Genomic DNA, 27,585 nt, shown 5'->3' on the forward strand with positions numbered 1-27,585 from the left:
AGTTAGCAGCCTAGCTATTAACCGGGGCTTCTTATCCAGCATAAAGGTTACAGTCCAGGAAACTTGATGGGGCACTTCTACTCTGTCCTATAGGGTCTCTATGAGTCAGAATTGACTCAAGGGCACGTAACAACATGATTATAAAGAGGTAGCTTGATGAAATTTCTTTGGGGTGACAAAACATTATTATTGTACCCTGATTGTGGTGGTAGTTATGTAATCATACATAAATACCCAAACCAAACCCACCATCATTGAGTCGATTCCGACTCATAGCGACCCTACAGGACAGAGTAGAACTGCTCTACAGACTTTCCAAGGAGCACCTGGTGGATTCGAACTGCCGACCTCTTGGGTAGCAGCCGTAGCACTTAACCACTACGCCACCAGGGTTTCCATACATAAACACACGTGATAAAATTGCATAAAAGAAACACACACACACAAAATGAGGTCGTATAAAAATTGGTGACGTCTGAGTTACAGCTGTAATTAAGTTAATAGCATTGTACCAGTGTCAGTTTCCTCATTTGGATAACGTATGGCACAGTGCCTGTCTGCTAACAAAAAGGTTGGCGGTTCAACCCCACCATCCATTCCACGGGAAGAAGATGTGGCAGTCTGCTTTCCTGAAGATTACAGCCTCGGAAACCCTATGGGGTTGTTCTCTTCTGTGCTACGTGGTCCCTATGAATCAACTGGACAGCACGGGTTTGGGCTTTTTTTTACTATGTTGTTAGGTGGGTTCTAACTCACAGCAATCCTGTGTACAACAGAACTAAACACTGACCAGTCCTGTGCCAGCCTCACTATTCTTGTTACGCTTGAGTCCATCCCTGCAGCTGTATACTCGTAGTTATATAAAATGCGATCCTTGGGAGAAGACAGATGAAGGGTCTATAGGAACTCTATTCTTTATGTTTGCAACTTCTTGTCGGTCCAAAATTGTTTCAAAGTTAAATATATATTTAAAATATTAAATGTATTTATATTATAGTCTATGAATGATAATATTAGTATGTAAACTCTAGTATCTAACTGTAGTATCATATGTGGATACTGCCGGTAGGATTTTGCTGACAATTTTTTCCGCTTTCTCTTGCTCATGGTTCTATTCCCTTGTGCGTTTTATAAATATTGACTACACAGGTATCCAATAAAACTGTTCCTGTCAGAAATGTTGAGGCCTTTTGTGAAGATGATTTTCTAACTTACCTGAATATCTTATACTACCTAAGTAGTGCAGTTTACACCGAAACCTTTATGAAGCCCAGCTAATAATTACTAATTGTCAGAGATGCTCTCTTTTTCTTCCACCTTGTGCAAAAATTTGAGACAGAGCATTGTCTTTGTTTTCCCTTGAGCTTCTTTCCATTTCACTCGTATTGAGAATGTTACCCTGTAAGGCCCAGATCGATGGGGAGGATGGATATGAAATGAAACACCATGGAGAGTCTCCAGTCTTTGTATCCTGTCCTTATGCCAGAGGAGGCTGTGAAATGTCCAGACTTTCCTCTGAGGACAAAATCTGGCTCCAGTGTTTTGCTAAATCTCTGGTATCATAATTTATTAAATTGAGTATGACTTTCTTGAAGCTTATCAATGCTATAGAAAAAAGATACTTAATAAATTATATGACGTTTTTAATTGTGCTCTTCTATAAGATCTTTAGAATATTATATTTGGCAGTTTGCTAGATATTGAGGTTGCTACTGAATATTTAAATGGTTTTCAGGTATTATGTTCATATTTTCTTTTTTTTTTTACAAAATGACATTGACATAAAGCAAGAAGAGTAATTTAAAGCTGTAGGCACAGACACACACACAAAGAAAAAATGAAGTTATATCAAGCTTAAAAAAAATCAGTCTATCCTATTTATAACTGAATGACTTAAATAGTTAATGGTTGTACTGTCTTATCTTTCATATTCAACAACTCAGTTATTTTGTATGCAACTCTACTGGCTACTCTCATCAGAAGAGCTAAATATATGTGTATTAAGAAAAAAACACAAATGTATAGGAAATATGTGCAGAAAAGCAACCTGGGAAATAACATTGCTTTGCACGTATCTAACAAAGGAAAACCTGATTAAATTCAAACAGTTACTGTATGTAAATATGCATCTACTGTCAGGCTTGTACATTTGAATTCCAACCTCTTGGGAGTGTTCAAGCTCTCTTAACCTCAAATAATGAGAGATATTATCAGATCCAGTTGGTGTGAAATGAATAAAATGCAAAGCAGTGTTTCTAGCATTGAAAAGTCCTTGCCTGAAGACAATCTGAAGAGTAGATATTTACCAATATGTTAAATTTAAGCTTTTGTTTTATAAATACAAATAAAATCTAGAGACTAAATTAAGACCCTCTTCCTTCAGTCAGTAAAAATACGAGTACCCTAAGAGGAGGAAAAGATCTTTTAAATGCCCCTTGAGTCATGTTAGCCAACCACTTTATTTTTTATCTTCATGAAAAGATCTTCATTGGTCTAAATCTGAGTAGCCTCATCGGCACTATTGTCTATAAAAAATCATGCACACAATAAATTCCAAGTCTCTGTTCATGCGTACACACACGTATGTTATTAATTTAAATTTAATGGTTTGGGATACCATCCAGGTTTCTTATGAAATAAATTTTCACTATGACAAGCTGCATTTCTGGATTTAAGTGGAAATTACATATAAAGTAGATTGATTCTAGCCTACGAGGCCCCATTATACCTTCAAAGAAAGTTCAGCCTCTCTCTTAAGGAGCGTAAGAGGTTCACAAAAGATCACACATATTAAAACAACAACAAAACCTGTACATTTTACCTTACACAGTCATAGATTAGCACATTAGCCTTCGGTGAATGAACGAAGCTGTACCGACGTTAGAGTGTGAAGTCAGCTGACAGGTGTCCTCATCACCACCAGCCCGATTAGTCCACGTCCTTCAGTTTACTTGGTGTCACTTACTTCCTGTGAAACTCAGGTGGCTGGTAGTTCTTCCCCCCTTTCCCAAACCTCCTAGGTAATCTTTAATCATTCACTTAAAAATAGTGAATAAATTGCATGTTGAAATACCTTTTTTTTCTAACAACACCAGTGAGTTTTAGGTATTTAACATCTATATCTATATAGATGTATAGATATCAAATTAAGGGAAAAATGCTAGTCATATTGGCCTCTTGGTCAATACTGATTTAAGTCTTAGGAATCAATCCAGAACAAAATTCTAAAGTAATCGGTGAACATAATCAACATTAAAGAAATGAAAAAATAAACTTCCATTTTTAATCATGTGTACATTCTGATTTAAAATTACTATTTTTGTTCAAGATTCTATTAAAAAGTTAGTTTCCTAAATCAGTTTCTTTAAAAATGAAGAATACATATATTCTTCTTGAGAAAAAAGTGTTTAAACTATTTGAAAAGTCAATATTTACATTTGAATATATGTTTATAAAACATGGGTACATGGGGTGTGTGTGTGTGTGTGTGTGTGTGAAAGAGATAGCAAGAAAGAGGAGAATTAATAGTTATTTTTTTATGTACAAAAAATGCATCGTAACTGTAGAAAATCACAGAAGTGCAAGAATTCTGTTTGTAATAAGCATTGTATTGTCATCTTTAATTTTATGTTACCATATTTCAAAAGGTACATAGTAAACATCAAAGATAAAATTTATTTCTAACACATCCATCTACTTAACATATTGTTATAGAACTGATTTTTATATAATTAAAACTTTGTCAACGATAAAATTTGGCAAGTTTATAGAAGTATGAAGAAAATAAAATCTTGCATGTACATACCACATGGTATGGAAACAATTCAGATTTGAAACATTTCATGCTAATTTTTAGTCCATAAATTTACATATTTCAGATTATAATATATATTCAGTAATTTGTCATTTAAAGAGCCCTGGTGGTGCAAAGGTTAAGCACTTGGCTGCTAACTGAAAGACTGGCAGTTTGAGCTGACCCAGTGGCTCCAAGTGAGAAAAGACCTGGTGACTTGTTCCTGTAAAGATTATAGCCTAGATAACCCTACTGGGCAGTTCTACTCTATTATATTTGGGTCACTAAGAGTTGAAAATCAACTCAACAGCACCTAACAATTTATCATTTAACCTTCAATTGTGGACACGTTCCAATGTCATTAAAATATAATTTCCTGGACATGTTTACTATTTTCCCTATATTTCTTCTATCCCATTATACGTTTTCCTTTTTTTTTGGTCACATCAAAACTTTGTATTTAAATCTATTTATCCTAAGCTTTTCATATATTAATTTAATGTTATATTTCACTGTTTAAGTTTCCTGTATCTGTTCATTGACATTAGCATCTGGATTAGATTACCAATTTCAGAAAGAAAGACTACGTTTAGAGTGCATTTTGTGACAATCATATGGTGGGGCAGGGTGATCTTTGCATAATCAATAATTGCTACCGATAAACATATCCTAAATTGTTACTAGCAGAAATACAATATTTTGCTCTGTTCTTTGGGAGATACTGATATAGATGCAGAAGTGTACCTTTGGTATAAAATCTGCACTCTTACTATCTGTGCATTTTCTGGAAATGTAAATCATTTATTCCCAAAAACTTCAAAAGGAAATGCTTAAAAAATTACTGGCCATTGTGTTTGATATAATCATCTATATTTTTTAATTCTCAGTATGAAAGTGCTGATATTGTAGCAACTGCTACTGTCATTCAGCAAAGCATATTTTGTTTTTATAGCAATACAGAAAGGGGTGGAGAGAGATGTTGTGTCTCTTTCTACTGCAATAATCGAACTTCATCCTATTCTCAGTACTAGAGCCCTGATACTCTTCAGTATCTAAAGATAGATGAATACCATTTGCTTATCTTCTTGTTGTTTATTATTTACTAAGTTAAAACTCACCACTGAATCAAACGTTACCACTGAAGACTATATTAATAATCCACACATGCATTACAGAATCCATAAACAACAAGATAGATGTGCTCTGTAAGATGGGAAAGTAGACACAGCATGATAACAACGGAGAATATTAACACTGCGTTGTCTGCCAATTCCCATGCAGATGACTTAGGTTAAAGTTGGAGCCCAAATTGGGTGCGTATTTAAGCATGCATAACTCAAAAAATGAGTTGGCATTTTCAACATTTTTTTTCTGGAAATTTTCTTAGCCAAATACACCCAGTTCTCTAGGTAAATTTTCTATTTAGGTAAATATTTCATTTTTCAAAATAAATAGATGTTATACAGTCTCTGCCCATAATAATAATAATAATAAACCCAGTGCCGTCAAGTCAATTCTGACTCATAGCGACCCTATAGGACAGAGTAGAACTGCCCCATAGAGTTTCCAAGGAGCACCTGGCAGATTCGAACTGCTGACCCTTTGGTTAGCGGTAGTAGCACTTAACCACTACGCCACCAGGGTTTTCCTGCCCATAATACAAATCTTAAAACAATAGGATGATGGCTGAAAGAACAATCTGGAAAGGCGGTTTCTTCAGGATTACAAACAAATGGCATTTCTTAACTTAAGGAATTTCATATTTTTGTGGACCAAAATGAACGTATAGGACATTCATGAATAAAAAAGCCTTTTGTGACTATACCACATCTCACCACTCTCTTTCTCCAGTGTCCTTTCTATATAACTCAGACAAAACTGTGTTTCAAAGTCATTGCATATATGTGTGTATGTTCCCCTCTGATGGGAAATGAAATGAAATATCTAGTTACTATAGTGTACTTACACACATCAGAGCCAGCTACTGGTTGGGGCTTTTATCTATACAGATCTAGCTCTGAAATGCCTTGATTTATACTGTTCTGCCCTTCCTTTTATGAGAAATGTCCCCTGTATGCATCTGGGGGCTTATTCAATCCACTTCACGCCTACAGAAAGTTAGGAAGCTCTATGGTCAGTTTTCCATTTTGAATTGTCTTTGTCCTTATTATTTTAATCTCACGGTGTTCAAAAGCTTCCAAGAAATCTTACTGGGGCTCTACCCATCAGACACAGCCAAGTCCATGAATATCTTTGAGACTGATACCTCTCTGGTTTGGGCGGAGAATCAGACTGCAGTGAAAACACACGTGAATATTCTTAGGAGCCTTTTAGTATAGTTCAGATGGCATGTAAGGCACACCGTTAAATCTTTCTTCAATCTTAACAAAAACTATTAATAACACAGTCTTGAGATAATTTTTAGCCAGAGGTTATTTCTTAATTTTAGAGCTTAAAGCCATCTGGAGAGGCTAGAAATGAAAAACAATTTTATATACTTAAACTCAAAGACAGTCTTATTTTATATATCATTTAATTTTTTTAAAGATTTAAATAAATTATTTTGTAAACTCATATCTTTTTATTCATATTTAACCATGCATAACTCAAAAAAGGAGTTGGCATTTTCAACATTTTTTTCTGGAAGTTTTCTTAGCCAAATACACCAGTCCTCTAGGTAAATTTTTCTAAATTACCACCGGTGAGAGTGTTCCCAAAGTTTTGCCCCTACTTGACAAGCTTTTCCTTCTTTTCAGTCTCCAGTAACAGTCTCCTCTCTGTATTCCTACTCTTCACTGTCTGTTAGCAGTCCTTCTAGCTTTCATCTACTGTGTGGTGTCCAAACCAATGCTACATATTTTAGCTTTGTTACAGAAGGATCCCACTTTCAGGTAACAAATTCCATTCTATTTATTAGTCACTGTAGAGGAAATAACACAGAATCACTGTACAAAAAGAATCAGGCATTGCTTAAACATTTCAGGAGGTGGCATATGATTAAGAGCCCATGGTACTGAAGGAAGAATTCCAAGGTGCACTGAAGGCAATGGCAAAAAACAAGGCTCCAGGAATGGACAGAATAACAATTGAGATACTTCAACAAATGGATGCAGTACTGGAAACACTCACTCATCTATGCCAAGAAATTTGGAAGACAGTTACCTGGCCAGCCAACTGAAAAGATCCATATTTGTGCCCATTCCAAAAAAAGGCGATCCACCAGAAAGAGGAAACTATTCAACAATATCATTAATATCACACAAAGCAAAATTTTGCTGAAGGTAAAAAAATGGCTGTAGCTGAATATCAACGGGTAAATGTCAGAAATTCAAGCCAGATTCAGAAAAGGACACAGAATGAGGGCAGTCATTACTGATGTCAAATGGATCTTGACTAAAAGCAAAAAAAAACACTAGAAAGAGGTTACTTGTGTTTGATGCACTATGCAATGGCGTTCGGTTGTGTGGATCATAACAAATTATGGACAACATTGCAAAGAATGGGAATCCCAAAGCACTTAATTGTGCTCATGTGAGTTATAAACATAGATCAAAAGACATTCGCTTGAACAGAACAAAGGGATACTGCATGGTTTAAAACCAGAAAAGGTGAGTAGCAGGATTGCATCCTTCTACCATATTCATTCAATCTGTACACTGGGCAAATAATCTGAGAAGGTGGGCTGTACTAAGAAGAACGTGGCATCAGGATTTGAAGAAAAGTCATTAACAGCGTGCAATATACAGATGGCACAACCTTGCTCGCTGAAAATGAAGAGGAAGTACTTGCTGATGAAGGTCATAGACAATAGTCGTCAGTATGGATTGCACCCTTTACATAAAGAAAACAAAAATCCTCACAACTAGACCATTAAGCAACATTATGATAAACAGAGAAAATACTACAGTTTCAAGATCTTCATTTTACTTGCATCAACAATTAATGCCCATAGAATCCACAGGCAAGAAAGCAAATGACATAGCGCATTAGTTAAATCTGCTGCAGAATATCTGTTTAAAATCTTCAAAAACAAAGATGTCACTTCGATGACTAAGGTGTGCCTGACTCAAGACATGGTCATTCCAATCACCTCATATGCATTTGAAATTTGAACAATGAAAAAGGAAGACCTAAGAATTGGTACATTTGAATTATGGTGTTAATGAAGAATATTAAATAGAGCATGGACTGTCAGAAGAATGAGCAAATCTGTCTCAGAGGAAGTACAACCAGAACGCTCCCTAGAAACCAGGATGGCGGACTTCATCTTACTTACTGTCAACATGTCATCAGGAGGAATCAACCATTAGAGAAGAGCATCATTCCTGGTAAAGCAGAGGGTCAGCAAAAAAGAGAGAGACCCTCAGTGAGAAAGATTGACACAGTGGTTGCAACATTGGTAGCAATTTAATGGATTACATGGGTCACACACAATGTTAAAAAAATTGCCATTGCGTCGATTCTGACTCACAGTGACCCTATAGGATAGAGTAGGACTGACTGATGGTGTTTCCAGGGCTGTTAATCTTTAGGGAAGCATACTGCCACAACTTTCTCCCACTCAGCAGCTGGCGGGTTTGAACTGCCAACCTTTCAAGACAATGTCAGGACCAAGGAAAAGAACATATTAAGTGAACTACTGTAACATTTTGAGGGCAAAACTCTGTGTGCAAATAATTTTACAACAAATCAAATAATTACAGTCATGTGCCGCATAATGTCCATTGGGACAATGTCCGGCTGAGCATATGTTCTTGGTCCCGTAAGGTTATACTCTGTTTCCTACAGAACAATGAATAATAAGAGGTCTGGGATTCTAATCTTTGTTCTGTCATGAGTGTGTAGCTGGCCAAAGTACCTCCCTGGGTCTCTTCCACCTGTACAAGGAAGAGATTGAGCTCCATGGCCTCCGACATCCTTTAAGTCTCCAGAGTGGGAACCGAAGCTCACTGATGACTGAGGGAAGGCCCACTTGCCCCAGGTCAGCAGGCTCCTTGTATGGGTTTGGTTCATAAGGATGTGAAGATAGCCAGGCCAGTGGGCTAACTAACCCTCAGTCCCGGCCATCCAGGGTCGCCACCTCTGAGCCCATGCACACCCCTCCCCCTGGCCCCAAAGCCCATAGACAGGAGAAAGGGAGCTTCCTGGAGCAGAAGGGAAGATGCCATTACCTGCATCGGACCACAGGCACAGATCAGGGTACAGGAATCCAGGATGTCAGTGAAGACAGGAGGAGCCATAGCCACAAGAACACTGTTGTTCACACAAAGTACAAATCACACAACCTCCTATTTCACAGACTGTATCATGGATGTTAAGGGACGCATGGCTGTACATATTTGTGAGGTTTTGCAAGACAAGGTAATACGTTTTCAAAAATAAAATGGCTTAGAAAATAAACCACCCACATGTATTTTTAATTTTTTTTTTTTTTTGAGAGTAATTTTAGGTTTACAAGGGCCCTCATGTCGCAGTGGTTAAAACACTTGGCTGATAACCAGAAGGTCAGCAGTTTGAATCCACCAGCCACTCTGCAGAAGAAAGATGTGGCAGTCTGCTTCCTTAAAGGTTTACAGACTCAGAAAGCTTAGGGGGCAGCTCTACTCTGTCCTGTAGGGTTGCTATGAATCAGGATCGACTCAAGAGCAGTGGGTTTGGGTTTGGGTTTAGGTTTACATAAAAAATTGCACAGTACAGAGAGTTCCTATGTATCCCTTCTCCCTCCTGCACACTGTTTCTCCTATCACTAGCATTTTGCATTCTTGTGGCAAATTTGCTATAATTCATCACCCTGTATCGATACATTATTATTAACTAAAATCTATAGTTTACATTAGAGTTCACTCACTGTGTTGTTTTATAGTCCAAAGGGTTTGACAAATGCATAATGGCATGTGCTCATTATGTATTATCAGTATCATACAGAACAATTTTACTGTCCTACCAATGCCCTGTGTTCACTCGTTAACCCCTCCCCTCACCCCCCTGAATTCTTGGTCACCACTGCTTTTTTTTTTTTTTTTACTTCTTTGCTTTTGGTCCAGTCCAATTGAGCTGACCTTCCATGTATTGAGTGTTGTCTTTCCCTTCATCTAAAGCAGTTCTTATCTACTGATTAATCAATAAAAAACCCTCTCCCACCCTCCCTCCCTCCCCCCCTCGTAACCACAAAAGTATGTGTTCTTCTCAGGTTTACTATTTCTCACGATCTTATAATAGTGGTCTCATACAATATTTGTCCTTTTGCCTCTGACTAATTTCGCTCAGCATAATGGCTTCCAGGTTCCTCCATGTTATGAAATGTTTCAGAGATTCGTCACTGTTCTTTATCGATGTGTAGTATTCCATTGTGTGAATATACCACAATTTATTTACCCATTCATCCGTAGATGGACACCTTGGTTGCTTCCAACTTTTTGCTATTGTAAACAGAGCTGCAATAAACATGGGTGTGCATATATCTGTTTGTATGAAGGCTCTTGTATCTCTAGGGTATATTCCTAGGAATGGGATTTCTGGGTTGTATGGTAGTTCTATTTCTAACTGTTTAAGATAACGCCAGATGGATTTCCAAAGTGGTTGTACCATTTTACATTCCCACCAGCAGTGTATGAGAGTTCCAATCTCTCCGCAGCCCCTCCAACATTTATTATTTTGTGTTTTTTGGATTAATGCCAGCCTTGCTGGTGTGAGATGGAATCTCATCGTAGTTTTAATTTGCATTTCTCTAATGGCTAATGATCGAGAGCATTTTCTCATGTATCTGTTGGCTGCCTGAATATCTTCTTTAGTGAAATGTGTGTTCATATCCTTTGCCCACTTCTTGATTGGGTTGTTTGTCTTTTTGTGGTTGAGTTTTGACAGAATCATGTAGATTTTAGAGATCAGGCGCTGGTCGGAGATGTCATAGCTGAAAATTCTTTCCCAGTCTGTAGGTGGTCTTTTTATTCTTTTGGAGAAGTCTTTAGATGAGCATAGGTGTTTGATTTTTAGGAGCTCCCAGTTATCGGGTTTCTCTTCAACATTTTTGGTAATGTTTTGTATTCTGTTTATACCTTGTATTAGGGCTCCTAGGGTTGTCCCAATTTTTTCTTCCATGATCTTTATCGTTTTAGTCTTTATGTTTAGGTCTTTGATCCACTTGGAGTTAGTTTTTGTGCATGGTGTGAGGTATGGGTCCTGTTTCATTTTTTTGCAAATGGACATCCAGTTATGCCAGCACCATTTGTTAAAAAGGCTATCTTTTCCCCAGTTAATTGACACTGGTCCTTTGTCAAATATCAGCTGCTCATACGTGGATGGATCTATGTCTGGGTTCTCAATTCTGTTCCATTGGTCTCTGTGTCTGTTGTTGTACTAATACCAGGCTGTTTTGACTACTGTGGCTGTATAGTAGGTTCTGAAGTCAGGTAAGGTGAGGCCTCCCACTTTCTTCTTCTTTTTCAGTAGTGCTTTGCTTATCCGGGGCTTCTTTCCCTTCCATATGAAATTGGTGATTTGTTTCTCTATCCCCTTAAAATATGACATTGGAATTTGCATCGGAAGTGAGTTAAATGTATAGATGGCTTTTGGTAGAATAGACATTTTTACTATGTTAAGTCTTCCTATCCATGAGCAGGTTATGTTTTTCCACTTAAGTATGTCCTTTTGAATTTCTTGTAGTAGAGCTTTGTAGTTTTCTTTGTATAGGTCTTTTACATCCTTGGTAAGATTTATTCCTAAGTATCTTATCTTCTTGGGGGCTACTGTGAATGGTATTGATTTGGTTATTTCCTCTTCGATGTTCTTTTTGTTGATGTAGAGGAATCCAAGTGATTTTTGTATGTTTATTTTATAACCTGAGACTCTGCCAAACTCTTCTATTAGTTTCAGTAGTTTTCTGGAGGATTCCTTAGGGTTTTCTGTGTATATAATCATGTCATCTGCCAATAGTGATAACTTTACTTCTTCCTTGCCAATCCAGATACTTTTTATTTCTTTGTCTAGCCTAATTGCCCTGGCTAGGACTTCTAGCACGATGTTGAATAAGAGCGGTGATAAAGGGCATCCTTGTCTGGTTCCCGTTCTCAAGGGAAATGCTTTCAGGTTCTCTCCATTTAGAGTGATATTGGCTGTTGGCTTTGCATGGATGCCCTTTTTTATGTTGAGGAATTTACCTTCAATTCCTATTTTGGTAAGAGTTTTTATCATGAATGGGTGTTGGACTTTGTCAAATGCCTTTTCTGCATCAATTGATAAGATCATGTGGTTTTTGTCTTTTGTTTTATTTATGTGATGGATTACATTAATGGTTTTTCTGATATTAAACCAGCCTTGTATACCTGGTATAAATCCCACTTGATCAGGGTAAATTATCTTTTTGATGTGTTGTTGGATTCTATTCCCTAGAATTTTGTTGAGGATTTTTGCATCAATGTTCATGAGGGATCAATGTACATGTCTGTAGTTTTGCCTTTCCCAGAATGTCATATGGTTGGAATAATGTATGCAGGCAGTTCCTGACTTATGACAGGGTTCCACTCCAACAAGCCCATCCTATGTCAGTTCTGGCATAACTCAAACACCTCTTTTTTTTTTTTTTTTTTTTAGTTTTAATTATTATTGCCTTTTATTATCAGTATCTTTATAAATCTGATCTTTATTTGTGTTTGGGGATTGGAAACATTAGATATAAACTTACAGATATGATGACATCAGCAAATTACACACTGCAACATTGTATGCAGTACATTTGTCTAACAAAAAGATGTGCCAAAAAAATGGGCCATGATAAGTGCAGTTCATTGCAACTCTAATACGTTGGAATTGGGGACTACATGTATGTAGCTTTCTCAGACTGACTGCTCTCACTTAGCAATATGTATTTAGGATTTATCTATGTCTTTTAATAGCTTGCTAGCTCTTTTTTTTTTTTAATTGCTGGATAATATTCCATTGTGTGCATGCACCACAGTTGTTTATCCACTCACCTGTTGAAGGACATGTTGGTTGCTTTCAGTTATTGACAACTATGAATAAATCAGCTATAAACATTCCTGTGCAGGTTTTTCTGCAGACATGCATTTTCAGCTCTTTTGGGTAAATACCAAGAAGCATGATTGCCGAATCATATGGTAAGGCTATGGTTAGCTTTGTAAAGAACTATCAAGTTTGTCTTCCAAAATGGCTGTATCATTTTGCATTCACACCATCAATAAATGAGAACTCCCACTGCTCCACATCCTGGCCAGCATTTGCTGTTGCCAAAGTTTTAAATTCTAGCCATTCTAACAGATGCGTAGTATTTTTTAAATAAATAATCTGAAATTTTTCACCAGAAAGCTAAGATTTCAGTTAATATTAAAATTTTAAGAGTGGAAAAGAGTGATATAATATGACCTTTGGGAATCATTGAATCAGAATAATGTGATTGAAAACTCTGTCATGATTAAATAACAAACTGCAAAGATAAAAATATTAATTTTTAAGTTGCATATCCATGGCATTTTCTCATTTATGTCTATGTCTAACAGATCTTCAAATTTTCAGTTTTCTCTCTGAAGCTTTGTTGTTCTTGCTGGTATAATTAAAGAGATCATTTTAGTCTACTATATTTTTTTCTATATTTTTTATCTTATAGGGGTTCTTACTAATGCAATGGTGCAAATAGATATTGACTTAAACATAAATGTAAAATAACTTTATTCAGGATGTGAAATAACATTCTGCGTATATTAAGTAAAAAGCAGAAGGTATAAAACAGTGAGTTCCCTGGTTATGTATGTAAAAATAATTAAAAGATTAAAGTTTCCTTATTTGTGAATCTCCTGTATCAAACGAGATACCTATGGGTTATGGGTAGGGAAATTAGATAGCTATGAGTACAGACAGGCTTTTTCAGGTATTCTGAGATGCGGATGGAATTATACATAAGAATTTATTAGGAGAAACACCTGTGAAGGATAAAGGACTAGCAGCTGAAGACCTTGTGGAGCATCTTCAGGCTGCGTTAAGGTCTACTCCATGTAAAGCAGAAATTAAAGAAGAAGGATTGGGTTGAAAGAGTCTTAGGCTACAGCTCAGTTCTAATACTGTCTGCCAGGCTGATGGGGAGTTCTTGGGCCAAGTTGCCGCTTAAAGGAGTCCTACTCCTCAGAGGAACGAGCCTGAGTTAGTACCACCGCCAAGCTCATGTGTTGGTTGGGAAACACAGCTTCAGCAGAAATGCAATGGTGGGTTAGAGGAGCAGTATGCGGCTGCTAACCAAAAGGTCAGCTGTTCAAATCCACCGGGTGCTTCTTGGAAACTCTATGCGGCAGTTCTACTCTGTCCTAAAGGTTGCTATAATCAGAATTGACTCGATGGCAATGGGTTTTTTTGTTTTTTTTAATCTGGGATCAGCAGTCAGTTGTGATCCCCACAGCAGGAGATGTAAGTGGCACATTTTTAAGGCAATGGCACAGATGAAAAAAATTAGCTAATTTTATACACAACAAAAATAGAAGGAATTAAACTATCATTGGTATTGAAAATCAGAGTGACTAATAATTGTTAACAAAGGCAAGTATATTTGAAAATATTCCCAGGCAAGCATCTCATGTGAAGCCACCGTCTGTCTGTCAGTAGAGACTTGTGTGTTGCTGTAACGCTGAACAGGTTTCCGCAGAGCTTCCAGACTAAGACGAACTAGGAAGATAGGCCTGGTGATCTACTTCCAAAAATCAGCTCATGAAAACCCAGTGGATGACAGCTGTCTGACCTAGAACGGGTTATGGGAAAAGCCTAGGACCAAGCAGCATTTTGTTCTCCTGTGCACAGGGAAGCCACGAGTGGGGGTCCAATTCCACAGAAGCTAATAACAACAGCAGCAACGTATTTGAAAAAATAAGTAAGAACAGAAACTACTTTAAAAGAGTGTCCGTTATTTTCCAAATCTATGATACGTTAAGAGAAAGCAAAGTGGTCTTTATCAGTAGAAGGCCATGTTACCATAGGGCAATGGATAAACCATAAAAGACAAAACTAATTGATATAAAAGTAAGCATATCATAAAATGTTAAGTTAAATGGTTTGAACTATTCCACCAAAAAGCAAAGTCTCAGACCAAGATAAAATAAACATGGAAAGATTTCAAATTCAAGATGGGTAGAGATTGGAGACAGATGTCAATTAAAATTTAGTAAAAATATGAATTTAAGGCCAAGTGGTATTAAGATTAAACACATTTAAAATAAAGTGAAAGTCTGATCATATTGATCAAAGATAAAATTTGAAATAAAGGTTTAACAGAATTTTCAAATAACAGTCTCTGAAGAATGCTTATAAAATCTCACTCTGCTACTTATTTAATCCTCTCTGTCCCACTTTTCTCATCTACACAATGAACTAATAACAATATAGCCCTACAAAAGTTGCTTTAAGTATTAAATTACTTCATACATAGAAAGTATATGAAAAAATGCTTGGCATATAATTCTCAAATAAAAGCTAGCTACTTTATCTTTGCTATTGTCATTTTAAAATATAGCATCACCATATAGAAAGCAAATACTAAAAAAAAAAACCAGAATAGATTAATAGAATTTATTTTTGTTAGAATGATCACAAAATTTGCAGTCCAAACTGATATTTTAGAAATGAAAAGTATTACTATTAAAAATAATACTTGAAAAAACAGCAATAAACCCTGACATAATTATTGTGAGTAATTTAACATCTTTGTGACAGAAAAAAAACAGTAAATATAATGGTAAAACCAACCATGTAATTAATAAATATGAAATAATAGATATGTTTAAATTTTATTCATATAAGTCATTTAAAAAGGGATAGTCTTTCATGTGAAATAATGACGTGCAGTCAATTTTAATTATCTTCAGCCCAATATTGCTAGCATATGTTGATGATATTGTTCAATAACTTCTGTTTTCCATTTGATTGCCTTTCCTTAGAACGGGCATGAACATGGATCTCTTTTATTGACCAGATAGCTGTCTTCAAAATTTCTTGGCATAGATGAGTGAGCGCTTCCTGGTTTGCAGTCATTTGTTGAAGCATCTCAATTAACATTCCATTTATTCCTGGAGGCTTGTATTTTGCCAATGCCTTCAGTGCAGCTTGAATTTCTTACTCCAGTACCAGCATTCTTGATCATATGTTACCTCCTGAGATGGTTTAACGTCCTCCAATTCTTTTTGGTACACTGACTCTGTATAGTCTCCATCTTCTTTTAATGTTTTCTGTATCATTTAATTTTGAGATGGTATGAAAGACTGGTGGGAGAACCAGGCTCTGGTAACAAATTTCTTGGCAGCTCTCAGCCGAGTACCTGCTGTGTGTGTGCGTGTGTGTTTGTTGTGTGTGTATGTACGTGTGTGTATATGTATGTGAGAAGGCACAGGAAGATGCACCCTTCAGTGGCTCCTAGGACTCCTGCTGAGATGAAGATGCCCTGCGTGCTTTATTTCCTGTCCTGTGTCCTCCCATAAAGCAAGTAAACATAGTATTAGATTCAAGCTTATTGCACATTGTGAGTCCATCAATTCAAACTTACAGCTACTGCTGCTGGTGCAAAATATAGTTTATGCCAGTCAATAAAAATTCCCTTAAAAAATGGCAAAAGGAATGACCAAAAAATTAACAAAAGAAGCATTACTGTTAAAATTAAACCACTCCCCGGAAGCCTGGACAATGCTCCAAGACTTTGGGGCATCATTAATTATACTCCTGCAAACCAACCTCATTAATCTCTCAGGTATGGCCCTTCTTGTTTTCCCATGGACTTTGCTCACTTTGAAATAACAGATGGTAGACGTTCAAACTAAAAGGTTCTTTTTCCCAAGGCCAGTACCTCTAAGGTTTTGTGTATTCCCTGTGACTTGTTCTTCTGCTCTACTGCATAACCTTCGAAGAGCCAACTGTTCATTCTTTTATCATGAGATTGTAAACGGCATATAAGCAAAAAACGACTTTGCGATGGTTGCAGGAATTTCTCTAGAATGGACTGCCCTTTTGCAAATGTCTCTTTCTCCCTTAGTAAATACCTGATCTCTTTTATTTTTCCAAGTCTTATTGTTTTTAACGTTACCAATGACTGAGTAAAAGATTGGAAATGCCCATGGAGATTGAAAAAGGAAAATCAAATTATCACAAGAAAAATACAAAATTTTGCTTATCAAAACTGTAAAAGTATGTCTCATATTATGTTGCAAGCATCGTGTAAAAAATTAAAATTATGACTAAAATGCTATATACCTATAGTTATGTATAGAAACGTAGACAAATTTACATATATATATATATATGAAATGTAATAACATTTTGGCAATAGTTAATATCCATAAAAACATTAGGGGTGATTCTTATTCTTTAAATGTTTAATTTTTTTTTTTTGTAATTTGAAAGGTTATGAAATTAATAACCCTAGTTTTTATAAGAAAATAACAATATTCTGAAATCGCCCATGACCTTGAAGTTCTTGAGGCCGTTGCCCTTTACAGGATTAGCCAACCATCACTCACTAGCCTGACACTCCTTCTTCTCGCTTTCCTCAATCCTCTCACAAAAGTGCTTATACAGGCTAAGGGGTTTTTCAAGAATAATATTGCTTCCTTTGCCTGTCCTTTAGCCACACACTTAATGCTTTCTCAGTCTTTGCAAACATTTCTTCAAGAACCAGAGAGACCATTTTTGCTGCTGTAGGGGTAGCACTAACACTTCCATGAATTCTAGCTTCTTTCTGTTTTATTGTGAATTTGCTCATTTTGGTCTTAAGACCCCACAGCCCACTTCAGCAAGCAACATGCCGTTTTTCAAAAGATCTAAGATTCTTATTTTCTAAGAGAGAAGTAGAATTTCACAGTCCTTTTTTTTTCTTAGCTTTTGAGGGATTGCTTTGATGACTTAATTGCTTTTTAGGAGCCATTTCTTCACAGAAATAAAGGGTGCACACAACACAAGTAGCAAACAAACGAGGTGCTAGGTGAACAATGCTCAAACCACAGTTGCTGGAGAGAGACTGGGGATCTGGGAGGGGGCGGGAGGCAGGGCCAGAGTAGGGCATGTGAGGGCCCTAAACGGTGGTAATCTCTGATACTCCCTCTTCTGCTTATGTGATACGTATGTTAGAAATATGAGTTGGATTGGCAGTTAGGGACATGCGTGTCTTAGCTTCCCATGATGTAACTTCTTCGTAAATGTGATTATAATGTCAGCAATTGAATACGAAAGTGGGACGTGCCATTTTAGTGTAATGAGATGAACTGGATTATAAAATTTTTAGTGGATTCAGTGTACTAAGATTTTTACTATAAAAAAAGCTATTTTTTTACTATTTTTTACTCATACTCATCGCTCTGAGTCGGAATCAACTCGACTTTTGGTTTGGTATATTTTTTACAAAAAGAAAATCCCACACATTCTATAACAAAGAAAAGGAGTCAGTGAACTTAGTTGTTTCAACAATCAGCGTAAAATTCTGTTGTACTTCCCACAACAAAAAATTGACTTTCACCAACTTGGCTTTAAATGGCTCATACTTCAAATTTGATGGGAGGAAAAGAAGCAATCAGTGCTGTTGCCACCAAGACTGCTCGAAGAGGGTGAGGGAAAAGTTCTTTTTGGGAGGGGAGGGAGGGTTGTACCCAATTAAAAAGTTATTTTTAAGGGATTTACAAGTAGGGAGTGCATACAAGTTACGTCAGCAACATTCTTAATCATACCTCCCAGGCACCAGATTTTTATGGGGTAGGCCAGGCAAAGGAACTGCAATTTTAATGCAAAAATGGCGAGGCCAGCCAAGCACGGGGCTGGAATTCTGATGCAAAAATGGCCTGGCCGGCCAAGCAAGCTGCAGTGGAATTTGCTGCAGCCTGTGGATCTCTGTGTTATAATTGCAAATGAATAAATGAAAAGGCGTCATAAAGGAAAATTTAATCATCAGAAAATAAATGTTACAACAAATTACTTCATTTTATTTTTAGAAAGACCTTTCATCTCTAAAATGTCGTAATTAAAAACATTTCTTTCTATTCTTTGCTCTCACAAAGTCTTCAGTGATTTTTGTCACAATTAAGCTGCTGAACAGTATCTACTGCCATACATAATAAGGATAATGAATTGAGTCTTTCTTGAATCACTGCTGTGTGCTTGTTTTTCCTCGTGTCCTATCTGCTTGGCATTTATGGGCCTTTGCTTTGGACATCTGGTACCCCTATTATCTTGATGCTTACCTTGCTGCTGGGTAATTCATCCTTAGTCGGAGGCTACAGCAGGTGATGCCTACCCATTACTTCATTCCTGGGAATTCAGTATGGTGCTCAGTATGTGGCAAATTCACATTTTGCTTTTTGGAACATTCTTTCTTTAAATATTTTTGATCCACAGTTGGTTAAATCCAGGGATGCAGGAGTGCAGATACAGAGGGCCAACGACATATTAAAAATACAATTATGAAAGGTATCTGTGGATGAAACTACCAATATTATCAGCAAAAGACACACTATTTTGTTTTAAAAATATAAGGATTTCACGAAGAATAAACAAAATAATTGCTGAAGACATATTTAGGCTCTTTTTCTAAAATTCTCCCTTCACCTTTGCATCTGTTAGAACTTATAAATATACCTCTTAGTGAGAATCATATTTGAATAACCTTTGAGTTTGCCTCTACACTAACACCAATTTGCACTTTACAGCCTAATCAAAATTTTATGCAGGATACTTTGTCATTTCAGTTTTAAAGACAATGAAGTTTTTATTTCCTGTCAGTCAGGATGAATGTCTAATGATATCATTTATTAATATCTGACAATTTTTTTTTCTTTTTTTAATCATCAGATACAAGAGCAATTGATAAACCAACAGTTATTTAATGAGTATCTGGTAAATATTGAGAAGGGTGCAGGATACCATGTGGGACAAAATAAGACATAATAAACATTTTCTGCCTTCTGTTTTTATTATATACATATAGGGAGAGAGAGAGGAACAAAAGAGAAACACAAAATACCTCACAATGACCTGCAAAAAGGGGCAAATCTTTGTGTGCTAGAAAACATGGCAAATTTTCCATTATGATCGAGGCTTGAACTGGAGCTCAAAGATGGAGAAAGTATTTGGAAAAATGAGGTTCTAGACAATCTAGAGAATATATGGAAAAAAGAAAATCCAAATCCGGGCCATCTAATGTGGAAGTTGAATGCAAGACAATCACAGAATATACCTGTTTTGTTTTGTTTTTTTCATCAAATTATGAGCTTCTAGAGAGTAGGTGTCTTAGTCATCTAGTGCTGCTGTAACAGAAATACGAGTGGATGGTTTCAATGATCAGAAGTTTATTCTCTCACAGTCTAGTAGGCTAGAAGTCCAAATTCAGGGCGTCAGCTCCAGGGGAAGGCTTTCTTTTTCTGTCAGCTCTGGAGGAAGGTACTTGTTATCAATCTTCCCCTGGTCGAGGAGTTTCTCAGGGGCCCGGACCCCAGGTCCAAAGGACACTCCGTTCTTTGTTCTTTCTTGGTAGTATGAGGTTCCCCACGTCTCTCTGATCACTCCTCTCTCTTATATCTCAAGAGATGGGTTTAAGACACAATCTAATCTTGTAGATTGAGCCTTGCCTCATTAATATAACTACCACTGTAGGCAATGGATTCCTTTTGTTTTTTAATATCTGGCAGTCAATATAGTGTGTGGTATTCAGTTTAGTTTTCGTTTAAAAAAAGAGGGAGAAAGAGAAGAAAAAAAAGGGGTGGAGAGTCAAAGGCCAGAAAGAGAAAGGATAGACAATAGGGGGTGAAGAGAAGGAATAGAGGCATAATAAAAAATTATTCTTACATCATATTTGAGAATATAGTGGGAAAGTAAAACTGGGATCTATGTACAATAGTCTAGTTTTGCTAGTGACATTTTTGTTGTTTTAATATTAATTGTGATTTTTCTGTTTTCAAAACAATGCCTCTATGATTAAAGTGTAAAACAAATTTAACCATAAAAAAGCACAATAACAAATTAATAAAATTTACGTTAATGACATTACCTAAACCTTCAACATTCAAAGTGTGTTTCAGGAGCTCCTGCAGTCTGTAAATTCTCTTCTGGGGATGAGTTAGTTTAGAGCTGCTTTCATGATAATATTAAAACTGTCTTTGCCTTTTTCACTCTCCTCACATGCATGTTCTCGTGCAGAGACTAATGACATGCAGTATGTCACTGCTCTGACAGATCATTGAAACTGTGCTTGTCTATTTTTGTATTTTAAAAAAGATCTCATCATAAATTTATAGTACAATAAATATCAGTATTTACGATTGACCTAAATAAAAAGTTCTGTGGTGTTCAATAATTTTAAGAGCGTAAATGTGTCCTCATACCACAAGGTTTGACAACTAGTAACTAAACATTTCCTACTTTCTGACATATTCATTCAAACCTTTTTTTTTGTGTGTATAGGTATTATTTAAAAACAGTTGACATTTAAATATATGTCATTTAAAATATATATACCCATATATCGATTGAAGTATATGTGTGTATATACTTGCTAGTATTTGCAACTTAGCTTTTCCAATTAAATTAATACTATAGATATGTATCTTACAACTTCATGCATATATACACATACATACTTACAGTTTTAATTTATTATGCCTTGTATAATAAATACAGCATCTGTTAATAACCATTCACTTATTTGGACATATAGTTTTTTGTTGTTATTGTAGGTGTCAAAAAAAAAAGATATATTGAACATACACTTGTAGTGATATTTGTATTGAAGAACTTGTCCTTCAGATTTATGGCTGGAAGAGCAATTACTGGGTCTAAAATGTGATTTTTATAATCAAGCATTGTTAGTGATTATTCTGTTATCCCTAATATCATAATTCTCTAAATAGCATTATCCATTAATATTTGGAAATGGTTTCTTCTTATTGTTTGAAGATAGAAATACTGTAAAATATTCATATTTTATTTATTCTTTTATGAGCTGCTTATGTTCTTTGCCCATTTGATGATTTTAACGTTTTCAACACATAGGCACTCCTTGTACATTATGGATACATCTCCATCATATATTATATTTGCCCCAAATATATTCTTATTTATTTTTAATATGTTTTGCTTAGTCATTTAACTGTCCTTTTTACATAGCTCAGTGTTATCATTTAGGTATTACTTCAATAGTGCTCTATAACAAACACCACCAATCTCAGTTTCATGTAATTTGTGCACATTTGTTTCTCCTTGTACATCCGTGGGTCATTTGGGGTCCAGTTGAGGACTGGGCTCAGCTGGAGTTGGATATAACTGCCAGAAAAGTCACAGATCTTCTACACAGGTCTCTCACCATCTGAGAACTAGCAGCGAGGCGCAAGGTAGTAGCACTTGAGGGCATGAACCACCACACAAGCAAATTTTGAGGCTTTTATCAGGCCTCACCTTTTCTAAATTGTTATATAACTGGAACCATGCAATACATAAACTTTGGGTTTGACTTTTTTCAATTACCACTATGCATTTGAATTTCATTCTTGTCATTCAAATCAACGGTTTGTCCCTTTTCATTGCTGAGTAGTTTTTCTTTATATACATATACTACGGTTTGCTTATCCATCCACTTGATGAAACATATCTTGTCTGTAATAATTTCTATTACTGTTAGTTTATAAAATAGTGTTAACATATTTCCATCCTAGTAGATATTCTATAACATCTTTAAAGGTGGAAAAGTATTTTATTGAATTTCACCCACTTGATATGCTACAATTTATTTGAACAATTTGTTATGAATTGAATTGTGTCTCCCAAAAGGGTATGTTGCATTCTAATCCCTGTACTTGTGAATATGAGCTTGTTTTGCAGAATAGAGTTGTTCTTTGCAGGTATTAGCCGTTAAGTTAAAAAAAGGGGGCATTGCAGAGTAGTGTAGTTCCTACTCCTAACCCCTTCTGCATGGCTTCTTATAAAAAGAAAAAGGCAGGCACGGAAATAGAATCGCACAAAGGGGAAGACAGAATGTGGGATCAGTCTACCAGCAAAGGCATGCCAACGATGCCAGCACCACCGGAAGCTAGGAAAAGCAGTTTTTACCTAAAGCCCTCAGAAAGAGTTTACACAGCCAAGACCCTGATTTAGACTTCTAGCCTCCAGAACTGTGAAACAATAAATTCCTATTCCTTAAAGACACCCACTTTTTCTTCTTTTTTTTTTTTTTTAAATGGCAGCCTTGGGAAATTAAGATACAGTTCCTTACTGGTTGTTGAAACTTCTCTAGAAGGAAAAAAATAAAGAACTCTGAAACAAAATCTTTGCCCCCCTTCATGATTATGTCCCTATTTTTATTTTTAAAGGTAAAATTTGGGGGCTAAATGATATGCAAAATTTTAGGTCATTTTGACTCAAAATTATTTGAAATAGTTCCCCCCCCCCCCATAACAAGTCAACTCATTCTCTCGTTTGTTGGGAAAGAAGTATATAGCTAAAGGCCATGACACAGGAACACAAAATAGGAATGAGGGAGAAAGAGACTATTTCTCAAATGCTACATGGGTCCACATTATGTGACTGGGATTATGCCAAAATAATATATGTATTGGGTCAATTGAAAAGGTGTTTGATTCATAGGGTTAAAATTATTCACATATGTAATGATTAATTCCATGTAGGCACAGTTTTTTGTAAACACATATTCTTATAGGGCCATTTTTAATCAGTCTACCCCTTCCCAAATTCTGCAGATAGGCCATAATATAATATTTAGATGGAACTCAATATGAACATAGAGATTCTATCAACATTATTCAAATTAATAATCTTAGTGAAAATTAAAAAATGACTGGTTTTCTGGTTATATTTATTTCAAAAGATTTAACATTTGTTCTATAGACATTTCATTAATGTACATATATTCTGTTTTCACTCTAATTAGCCAAGTGAAACCCATTCTTGAATTTATGCCTTATCACTGATATTTTTTCCCTCTAATGCTTTGAAAAGTATGAAACTAATAGAACATTTTATGACCACTTTCAACTTTCACTTAAAGCTCCAAGTCCATGGTGAAGAAAAATTAATTTATGATTTTTTTTACTAGCTTACACTTGTCATAAAAATTTTGCATTTTAAAGAGCTGTATAAAGTTAAGTACTCTATTGAACTTTATTTCTTAGCTGTTAAATGTGTTATGTATTTTTTTTCCCCTTTGAACTAAGAGGAGGCATATTGTGAAGAGTAAATGAATTTTGATATTTATGAACTTCAGATATTCAAATTTCTAGGGAGCTTGACTTTGCCAAAAGCTGGGCACTCAACCCTGTAATAAAATCATATATTCCTATATTGGATTTCAGATTTTTTTTTTTCCCCACGTGTACATCATCAAGGCAAGAACAAAGGACTCCCATTTTTTAAATATTCACCCCAGAAAAATGCTTGTTAGTTTTCTGCGGTAATTTTATCAACTTTCCATCTGGGATTGGTTCGACTGTACATAAGATAGTTGGATTTCATTTCTCATTCTCTTAAAATTTTAATTACTTATGATTTTATATCACCATTAATATATGGAGGACATGTATTAAGCTACCTCAATGATTTAAACCTACTTTCAAGTTGTGAAGGAAATCTATCTAGACAATGTGGAAGTAAAAGAAATTATTAACTGAAAATTTTGGTAATTTTGACTTTAGAATGCTTTATGCTTTGGAAGGTATCAGCCCAATAATTTATCTAAAAAATCTAGCATTTTAAAATATCTTTCTAGATCTTATGTGGTTTGTATGAATGAGTTTTATTACCAACAATTTCCACTGGATAAAAAGATTATAAATATAGATGACTGCAATTTTAACAATGTTAGGGGTAAATAAGCAATTCTTCAGGAAAATTACATTCACTCCATTGATAAATGCTTAAATGAATTGTGTATGATGATTGCTATCTCCTTTTATACATAAAGGAATGGGCCATAGAGGAATGAACTGGTCTTTTATGAAAATTGCATTAGACTGCAAAACCCACCTCGTGTTGTAGACAAGAATTAAGATGTTTTCTGATGTCACTAGATAGAACTATACTTAAGCCAATATGAAGAATTTCAATATGATTTATACTGTGAAAATAAGTATATTAAATTATTATTGCTTGCTTTATTTTCATTATTAATGTCCTTCACAATACTACTGAATAATTTGATGAAAAAAGACAATATACATAGTTATATTTTTAGAGTTTATTTGGTAATAGACATATTAATATATTTTCCCTTAAAAAAATTGCTTACAGCTTTCAGAATATGTGCTATTGCTTTCATTCTGTATATATTCTTTTGCAACTGGCTTAATTTGCTCAATCTTATATTTGTGATATACAATACTAAAACATTCTGTAAATATTAAAACATTATTCTGTAAATTAACTCTTAAAATTTTCCATTTTATGAATAATCCATAATTTATTTGTCCACTCCCCTGAGGGAAGTTTGATTTTTTTTCTTGTTGCATTTTTTAATTACAAGCAATTAACAATCAATAAAAGATCCATAAACATGTCTCCTCGTGCACAAGAACAAAATCTTCAAGCATACTCTGTAACGACTACCTTCCTCACACTGAGATGCCACCTTGGGCAGAAAGAATGATAGCTTTCTTATCACTTTCAGTTACGTCTCTAAGAGGGTTACTATCCACTTTTAGCTACTCTAAATTAACCCTTCAACCTCATATCCAATCCTATTATTCTCCACTCACTTGGCTCAGAGATCTGAGTTGGAAAGGGGGTTTGTTATGCCATGCCATTTCACTAACTGTTTTTTTTTAATCTTCTGACTCCTTCAAATGAGGATAAGTAAAGAAGGCATAAGGAGTCCTGCTGGTGCAGCAGTTCAGTGCTCGGCCCCTAACCAAAAAGTCGGTGGCCCACAGGAGAAAGATGTGGCAGTGTGCTACCATAAAGATTACCAAAGAAAAATAAAGATTACATAGAAGAATCTTGATCAAAAGGGGGAAATGTAGAATGTTTGGATCCAAGTCTGGGCTCCAAACATTCTGGAGCCATGAAGGGTGGATGAAGCCCTGAAACTATTCCCCTGAGATAATCTTTAAACCTTAAACCAAAAATATCCTCTAAAATAATCCTAAAACTAAAAACTAGTTTAGCTTATATCATGGATTGAATTGTGTCCCCAAAAAATATCTGTCAACTTGGCTAGGTCATGATTCCTTTGTATGATTGTATGATTGTCTACCATTTGACCATCTGTTGAGATTTCCCTATGTGTTGTAAATCCTATCACTATGATGTAGCGGCAGTTATATTGATGAGGTCTACAAGATTAGTGTCTTAAGCCAATCTCTTTTGAGATATAAAAGAAAGAAGCAAGCAGAGAGGCAAGCAGACATCATACCATGAAGAAAGCAGTGCTGGGAGCAGAGTGCATCCTTTGGACCTGAAGTTCCTGCGCTGAGATGTTCCCAGACCAAGCGAAGATTGATGCATCGCAAGGACCTTCCTCCAGAGATGACGGAAAGAGAAAGCCTTCCTCTGAATCTGGTGCCCTGAATTCAGACTTCTAGCCTACTGGGCTGTAAGAGAATAAACTTGTCTTTGTTAAAGCTATCCACTTGTGGAATTTCTGTTATAGCAGCACTAGATGACTAAGACAGCTTAGTAAAACTGATCTGCCTTGAGTGTTTTGCTCTTTTAAGAACTATATGGGATCAAATTGACAACGACAATTTGAAAGATTAGATAGGAACCTTAGGGGGCAGTGAGTTTATGTTAATGAGGAAGGAACAACTTAGGAAAAGGTGAGAATGGTTGCACAACTTGAAGAATATAATCAATGTCACTGAATTATTTATGTAGAAACTGTTAAATTGGTGTACCTTTTGCTGTGTATGTTCTCAACAACAACAAAATAAATAACATTTAGAAAACCAACCCATTGCCACTGAGTGGATTCCAACTCATAGTGAAACTATAGGACAGAGTAGAACTGCCCTATAGCATTTCAAAGGTTGTAATCTTTATGGAAACAGACTGTCACATCTTTCTCCTGCAGAGAGGCTGCTGGGTTCAAACCTCCAACCTTTTAGTTAGCAGTCAATTGCTTAACTACCGTGCCACCAGGGTTCCTTCCTGAAAGAGTACAGCCTTGGAAGCCCTATGAGCCAGCTCAAGCCTGTCCTATAAAGTCACTAAAAATTGGCATCCACTCCATTGCAAGGAGATTGAGAAAGCATGAGAGGTAAAGAGAAAAAATAGCTTATCTGGATGTGTTTGTAGTTCTCATGTCACTAACGGCGCCCTGCGTTGTGGCAGGGTTTCCCGGGAACTTCATGGGACATTTTTTTCTGCCATAAGCAGCGTTCTCTCTTACTGACATTAGCCTCTCCACTACTGCTGTGAACTACCCCATCGAACTCGTAACTGGTTTGAGTATTGTGTACAAGGGGTGGAGGGGTTGCCCTTCCCTCCGCACTTTTTCATGAGAATAGGGGTCAGTAAACTTCGCTAGCAACATTCTGCTTCACTGTTCTGACACACAGACAATGATGCCTCTTGCCATGACAAATGCTTGAAGCTCAGCCTTCTGCTTTGTTGTCACATTCAATATCCTGTTCTCAAATGATAACTGACTTTGTGACATAAGCTAAAAACCCACTAAAACCACTACAATCAAGTTGATTCCAACTCATAGCGACCCTGTAGGACAGAGAAGACTGCCACATCTTTCTCCCTGTGGAGCGGCCATTGAAACGACCTACGTTTTGATGAGCAGCCCAGCGGTTTAACCGTTGCACCACCAGGGCTCCTTA

Source organism: Elephas maximus, chromosome 21, assembly GCF_024166365.1.
Source record: "Elephas maximus indicus isolate mEleMax1 chromosome 21, mEleMax1 primary haplotype, whole genome shotgun sequence".
Taxonomy (NCBI): Eukaryota; Metazoa; Chordata; class Mammalia; order Proboscidea; family Elephantidae; genus Elephas; species Elephas maximus.